The sequence below is a fragment of the Tupaia chinensis genome, unplaced genomic scaffold, assembly GCF_000334495.1.
Source record: "Tupaia chinensis unplaced genomic scaffold, TupChi_1.0 Scaffold138407_1, whole genome shotgun sequence".
Classification (NCBI taxonomy): Eukaryota; Metazoa; Chordata; class Mammalia; order Scandentia; family Tupaiidae; genus Tupaia; species Tupaia belangeri.
This window is the reverse complement of record NW_006198305.1, coordinates 285512-293701: the sequence shown is the minus strand read 5'-3', so window position 1 is coordinate 293701 and position 8190 is coordinate 285512. Positions and strand designations below refer to the sequence as shown.

The following is an 8190-nucleotide window of genomic DNA, read 5'->3' as shown; positions in this document are numbered from 1 at the left end:
TTTTATACCTCTATGATTTTGGGATAGAAAAAATAGAATATTACAAATTATGCCAATAAAAAGATTACCTTCTTCATAATCTCATTTTTCTTCTCTACTTCTCTTATTTAAATTTTTAAAAATTATGTATTTAATTTTATTTATAATTACTATTATTTTAAATTTTGCTATAGGGCACATACATTCACCAGAGATAGAGAGAGAGAGAAAGTGAGAAAGCAAGTTGCCAGGTCCAGAACTAGAACCATGGTCAGCCATGTACGAGTCCAATGCCCTAACTACCTGTTGGCCCCATATCTTCCCTTATTTAAAAAAATAATCACATTTTTCCCTTATGGTTTTTAGTAAAAGAATAAAGTAACTTTTCTTAAAATGTAAAATACGGGGCTCATATTCAAAATACCGCTATGCCAGCAGAAAGTCCTGAAACCTTTATCAAAGTCTTTCAAGAACCAGCATATGGTCTGAAGCAAACATGTAACTGTTAAATTAAGTTTAAACATGAAAAAACAAATAAGTTGAAGCATGGGTTTTTTCCTCTACTAATAGCAAGTATATTATCCCACTGTGTCTCTACATTTCTTTGACTCAGGTACGTTTGTAATTTGCCTGGCCTGAACAGGATGACACCATCTTTCCAGAATGTCTAGCTCTATGGACACACTGCCATGATAGGCAATCTATGAGTTCTTAAGCTGTAAAGATATTTTCAAGATGAGCACATTATTTTGGCAGGGAGTTGTGGTACATAGTGGGTAGAGGGTGTGAAACTTTCTCCTGTATATCTCTTTAACATGAAAGCAGCTTTGTTTATTTTGCTTTTATTTTATTCCTTTAGGATCCAGCAAAAATACTCAAGAGGAAAAAGAATATTATTCTACTCTGAGAACTAACAGTGATGGAAACTTGGAAATGAAAGCGTGTGTGCATAGGTACATAGCCATGAATTTTAAAAGTCTGAAGTACCTCTGGTTTACTCATCTAAAATGAAAATATTCTCCAATGATCAAAATCATGTTTATGACTTGTTTGGGAAAATTTATCTTAAAACCAGATATAGATTCTGGAAGGAAACCAGGATTCTGGACAGTTAAATTCACTTGAGGTCAAAGGCTAAATGGCTAGGAGATCAAAGTTTTTCTTATTAAGTCTGCAATATTCAGCTTTGGGGAATATAAAAGAAATAAAATATCTTAGAAGTAATTGTATATTGTCCACTTTAGATGAAAAAACTAGGAACTGACTTCTAAAAGAATAATTACCCATCTCTCTGGAGTTTGCCTAAATGAATTCAAGAACCAAATTTACAGCTTATATCATGTGCTGTTAAATCCTATTCCCCCCGCCCCCCGCCTCTGAATCTGTTCAAGCTAGAATGCTTATAGGTTTCTTCTTGTTATCTTATTTGGCATTTGTTTATTGAGTGCCTACTTTATGATAGGTTCTGTTAGGTCCTGGTTATGAACAAGATGGCCACTGTCTTCCTAGAACTTACAGTTTAGCAAGGAAAAATAGCCATTGAACAAATAAGTGACCTGTTGTGATAAGTGCAACAAGAGAAAAATTACTGTGTGCTATGGAAGTCATAAATACCTAATATACGTTGTCTGGGGTTTGGGGATGGTTTTCCTGAGGAAACAGTATTTTACTGGGCATTAATAGGGTTTGTAGGCATTAGCTCACATGTTATATTTCAGTGGTACATTTAAATGAAATAATTGGAAGTTAATTCTGAGGAATCAGTTTTGTGTGACCAGGCGCCTAAGAGCCTGTGTAAAATTTAATTTAGGAAACCAGTAACTGTATTCATAGAAGCCGAAGGTTAACAGCCAAAGTGGTAGGAATGTCTCAAAAGATCACATTCATTCATTCAATAAGTATCTATACCAGAGACAGAGCAATGAACAAAACAGAAATGCTTGGCTCATGGAGCTTGCACTGTAGTGGAGCAGACCCATAAACAAGATAAATACATCACATAGAGAGTGTGTTAGTTATCAATAACTGCTCTAGAGGAAAAAGAACCCAGAATGGGAATTAGAAAGTGTTGGTGGCTTTGAAGTTAGACTACTTTAGCACAATGCTCTTGGAAGAGAGTATACTCGAGTTCTAGAATATACTGTAGTTCCAATCACAGACAAGGTATGTGGATTACAGTTGGCTGTGGCTGGTGCCATGTTTGCATGCTCGCTGGAATTCTTTAGAGTTGTTATTTATAATTTATTACAAGAATTCACTAATGTTGTTTTTTTCACAACTCATGATTTGTAGACTTCAGAGAAGGAAAAATGCTGGTAGAGAAATCCTTGATGGTAAAAAAGCAAGACCCTCATCTATGGGAGGGTCTTGTTATATTTGCAAGAGTGAAGACAGGTGGGCCTTGGCTAGGCAGTCAAATCCTGGCTCTGATTTATAAGCTGTTTGATCCCTGGAAAACAAATACGCTTTTCTGATTCTTTGTTTCTTTAATTATAGAATATATTGCTCCAGATTTTAAAAAAAAAATTCAGACTGAGGGTTAGTCTGAGTGTTTTTTTTCTTTCTTTTTGAAGAGTTTTTTTTTTTTTTTTCCCATAGGGCACACGTGCTCGCCAGAAGACAGAAAGAGACAGAGAAATAGAAAGTGAGAAATCAGCCCCCAGGGGGGTTGGCCAAGCCGCAATCCCTTTTCCTCCATTCTCCTCTCGGGATCTTGGGCATGCACGCACACGTGCCCGGCGTGAGTTACGAACTGCAGTTGACTACATGGGAGTCCAGAGACATAGCCATTACGCTAACTGTTGGTCCCGAAGCCAACTAATATTTTGAGGATATTTAAACTTGTTAGAATTCTGTTTCTACTTTTCTTTTCTTTTTTTTTTTTTTTGGTATAGATAAGCAAGATTTTAGAAGAGATATCGCTTTAGCCTGGTTTTCCCAGAAATTAGACTCTGAGTTTTCTTTAGAAGTGTACAATTCCAGGTAACAGGAAGGAAGAACAGGGCAGGAAAGGCTGTTGGAGATATATTATGGAGTTAGCCAGTGTCTTCTTTTTAAAATTAAATTCAATTAAATTAAACTTTATTTTATACATTCAATCACATATATCACTTAACTTGTAAAGTGAATGTTCCAACATGAATACATTTCTCACCAGTGCAGTTGGGGATACTATATAAGTTATCATCAACAGATAATAATCCATTTCTTTGTCTCATAAATGTCTTGTCTCTGTATTTTTCTCCTTAATGTCTTTCCTCAGACTCTCCTCCTTCTCCCACCCTCTTCCCACACTGTATCTGGTCTACAACCAGTTTCTTTGGAGCACGACCGATTGCTCTGGGTTGAGAGGTAGTTTTCTTATAGGTTGTATAAATGAATGCTTCTTGGGACAGTCCTTCTGAGGAAAGCAATGGGGAACATGTATTCTATAGCTCCTATCCTCCAACATTCAAAACATCTCTCCATTTTGGAGTTGCACTTGTGTGGATATTCAGGGAGTGCCTGGTAGCCTTTCTTTCCTCCAAAGCAAGCCAAAAAGATACATCCCTTGTAGGTGTGAGGTGGACCACTGTCAGCTTGTCTGTCTGAAGGAGCTCAGGAGAGAGATGAGGCAGAAAGAGTTCAAGTGACATCAAAAGATCAGTAGACACACTTAAATATGTCTTTGTCAAAAGAAATCACATAACTATGCAAACATTTTCAAATAATCATTTTTTGAAATGCTCTCCTAAGCACCTCTTACCAATTCTTAAAGTATTTACTTTTTAGTCATTGTTAAAACATATATGGGGGACCAGCAGTTGGCGTAATGGCTATGTTGCTGGACTCCCATGTAGTCAACCGTGGTTTGCGTCCCGGACACGGTGGCTTAAAACTCAGGCCGAGCGCGTGTGCGTGCGTGCCCAAGATCCCTAGAGGAGAATGAAGGAGAAGGGATTGCGGTGTGGCCATCCCCCCTGGGGGGTGATTTCTCGCTTTGTGTCTCTCTGTCACTCTCTGTCTGGCGAGCGCACATGCCCTATAGCAAAAAAAAAAAAACCTCTTAAAAAGACCAAAAAAACCATGTTGCTGGACTCCCATGTAGTCAACCGTGGTTTGCGTCCCGGACACGGTGGCTTAAAACTCAGGCCGAGCGCGTGTGCGTGCGTGCCCAAGATCCCTAGAGGAGAATGAAGGAGAAGGGATTGCGGTGTGGCCATCCCCCCTGGGGGGTGATTTCTCGCTTTGTGTCTCTCTGTCACTCTCTGTCTGGCGAGCGCACATGCCCTATAGCAAAAAAAAAAACCTCTCGAAAAGACCAAAAAAACCAAAAAAACAAAAAACAACATATCTGGAGCACCACAAAGATGGGGAACAAGAGCAAATGGAAATGATCTCTTTGGTTTCAGAAAATCTCAAAAAGAGGAAGGTCTATCAAGCCCTCAGAGCCACCCAGGCAAAGCAAACACTTTCAGCAAGGAAGGAGCAGAAGAATTAAAAAGGGCCCAGATTTAAGCAAGTGAAATTGTTCCTAAACGATTCCTGGCAGCCCTGTGACATGGTATGTCACAGACAACTAGAGATGAAACCTCATGCCTTGGAAGTACCACATAAACATTTGTTGGCCTTTGTTGTACATATCAAAAGGACTGATGGTGTGAGTTCACTGATGCAGAAGACCATTACAAGACTACATCTAAAGAAATTTTTAGTGATGTTTTTGTCAAAGTCATTCCTCAAAGCCTAAAAATGCTGCAAATAGTGGGGCCTTATGTTTCCAGGGGATTTCCAAATATGAAATCTGTCTAGGAGCTCATACTGAAACACAGGAAAGCCAAGGTCAAGAACAAGACCATCGCTCTGACAGACAGCCCAGTGACTGAGGAGCATCCAGGGAGGTTTGATGTCATTTGCTTAGAAGACCTCATTCGTGAAATTGTCTGCCCTGGAAAGTATTTCCAGGATATCTCATGTTTCTTGTGCCCTTTCCACCTTTCCATAGCCCATCATGCCATCAAAAATAAAGTGGGATTTTTTAAGGAGATGGGCTCACCTGGTTATTGGGGTGAGCAATCCATCAGCTCATCTGCTGGCTGACCTAGACCCAGAGTATCTGCAAGCACAGTGCTTTGGAAGTGTGTATGTTGGTTTTTTTGAATTGTTACCAAGTATATTCAGAGAAGATTATTGTCTGCTCCATCTTCAGAAAATGGAAAGAGAATTAGAAAATAAAAACAACAAAACCCTATCACCTGTATTTAGTTAAGTTTGATAAACAACATTTATTTATAGTGACACATATATTGAAGTAATGAATAAGGTGGTGGGGGAGGGACCCTGTACTCTAAACTACTTAAATGAATAAATTAGGGTTCTTCCCCCATGATACTCACACAATATAGTTGAGAGTCAAGCAGACTGATTCACATGCAGAATCTGTATATTAAATATTGGCAAAACAATATTGGTATTAACTTGCATTTAAATGTCAGCAAAAAAAAAATTTTTTTTTTGGAGAGGTTTTTGCCGTAGGGTGCATGCCCTTGCCAGAAAAATAGAGAGAGACAGAGAGACAGAAAGGGGATGGCCAAGCTGCAATTCCTTCTCCTCTATGCTCCTCTCAGGATCTTAGGCACGCATGCCCATGCACCCGGTGTGAGTTTAAGCCTGGGATTTGACCCATTGTCGACTACATGGGAGTCCAGCGACATAGCCGTTACACTAACTGCTGGTCCTGAGCAAAACAATTTCTTATTTTTTGATAGACAATGACTAGAAAAAGATGGCTTAATATTTTCTAAGGAAGAAAATATTACTATTTTCTTTCCTTTAAACAGTACATTTTCTTGTGCTATCTATATCTTCTAAGAGATCAGCAGTCTATATCTTCTAAGACATAAGGGAATGAAGGTAGCTACACTAATAGATGTACTAATACAAGTGCAGATGTCTGTGGTGCAGAGTTGGAGAATATGGGCTTTGTGGGCAGCAGGCTTAGTCTTTGACAAGGTATCTACTACCTGCTGCTTTTGGTAGCCTTGCTGGAGCTACTTAATCTGTTTCCCCATCTGAAAATGAAAATGATCAAGCCTATTTCCTATCTGGTATGTGGTAGATTCTTCATAAAAGAAAGCTTCCATTATACTGCAGCAGTTGATGTAATGGGGCGGAGAGAACTGGTGAAGCCACAGACTTCTACAATCTTTCTCATCCTAACCCAGGCATATAAAGTACCAGGAAGTGAATTTTCATCACCTCCCACTCTTCCAAGGCTCCTTTTTAGCAGCAAAACCATTGGATAGGATATTAAGCAAGAATTCAGGCATATGAAACTACATGATTTATTATCTACACTTACTTAACATAGAAGCTCTAGAATATGGAGCTCAAATTCTTTTCTTTATTGATCTTCTTTTATGTTTATCACAATATACTTCCCGAAGATGAAACAAGGGTCAACATCTGGTTGGAGGATTACAAGTATAATTGCTTTCTGTTTTTTTCATTTTCCCTCTTCACTTCCTGCTTCTCTGATGAAGAGAAAGCAATGAGAAACAGAACTACCCTTTCCCCTTTGGACTTAATTTGTGTTTAAGGGAAGGATGATCCAGTAAATGCAACCAATAATGCATTAATGAAACTGCTTGTTTAGTGTCTGGGGTTATAGTTGATACCACTAGAAATTAGAGATAGAGAGTGTACCCAGTCCTCAACATGACATAATTACAAACTCAAAGGGAAAATATCTTTAGTAAAATCCCCATAAAAGATAGGCAAATGAATGATTTAAGCTTTGCTAAACACTTGCTGTCATGGTTGACTGCAGTTATGGTTGGAGGTCCACTTCAGACTATTTGCATACCAATATTTCAACAGGATCAGAGCAGGGAGGTCAGCTTGGGAAACTCATCTGACTACCTGGTAGATGCAAAGCACATATATACTTCTCAGACTGCTGCCTGGAGCTTCCAACTTCTTTGTTTAAGTCTTCTAAACTCTAAGCCCCAAGTAGGACATAAAAAGTATTTTGGAAAGTGATTTATAGCTTCAAATTGGACTCAATTTAACTTAATATAATTTTAAAATGTAAAAAACCTAAGGTTCTGTTGTTACTGTATTTTCATTGCTGGTTTCATAAGATATTAGAACTAGCCCAGCCACAGTTGTGCAAGTGTTTGGGCACTGCTGCCTGAGGCTAAGACTGTATGAGAGGCCCAGCTAATGTTCTTAGACTAAACTAAACAGGCTGGTCCTAGTTACCTGGGAAACTGAGATAGAAGGATCACGGCATGGTGAGCCTGTCAAAAATTAAGTAATTCTTTATTTCTCTCTCCTTTCTCCTTAAAATATCAGAACCTATAGCTTTATTGAGACTCAAAAAGGATTTATATCAAGCAGAATATTGTGCTTAATTTTCAGTACTCAAAGCATTTTCATGGTTTTTGTCAATGCAGCATCAATGTAGACCCTGTTTTGTAAAACTAATTGTGAAGTACAAACCTTTAACATTTGTATGCTTGACCTTTTATGGGTGTCGTGTCAAGACTTGATGACATAGGTTGTTGACGTTTCATTGCTTGTTGGAAGTCAACCATAAGGAAGGAGACAAGTTAGAGGACATTAAAGAAACCAGGAAAATGATGATGAAAGTCAGCAGGTGAAAGGTGAAGGAGTGAGGGTTTTGTTGGCATGAACTGAAATATACCTCTCTCTCTACTCTTCCATTCAATTTCTCTCTACTTTTCATCCTTAACCAAATAGAAAGATAGAACTAAGTGTGTACCACAGACCTGTCTTTTGACCACTTTTTTCTGACCACCATTTGTTAATTATTCTGTATATATTTTGGAGGCATAAATTGCCTCTGTTGATATGAAAGTAGACAAAATGATGTAAAGTAGAGTCTTAGTTTAAAACATATGTGGGTAAACTGAAAGTCTTTGGGGGCTGTATAGGACATTTGTATTGCTGTATAATAATCATTATTATTTACTGAGTGTCTTCTTTGTTCAGCACTGAAAATATACAGCAGAAAACACTCATCCCCACACTCAGTGCCTCATTTCCCAGTGCAGTGGCTGGTACACACTCAGGAAGTTCAGTGTCACAAGTGCCATCATGGAGATCTGTGTTAAGCACAGCTGGGACTGCCAAGAAGAAGTTTTTGGCATTTGCTTGGGAGAAATAATGATAAAACTTTTAGCTGAATACTACCGTAAAAGTTTATCA

At 38.4% G+C, this 8190-nt stretch overlaps 1 pseudogene; it reads left to right on the top strand.

Moving 5' to 3' along the window:
- Nucleotides 1–407: 407 nt before the first annotated feature.
- LOC102471512 (60S ribosomal protein L7-like 1) overlaps nt 408–8190 on the top strand; it is a 15110-nt pseudogene continuing 7327 nt past the window's right edge.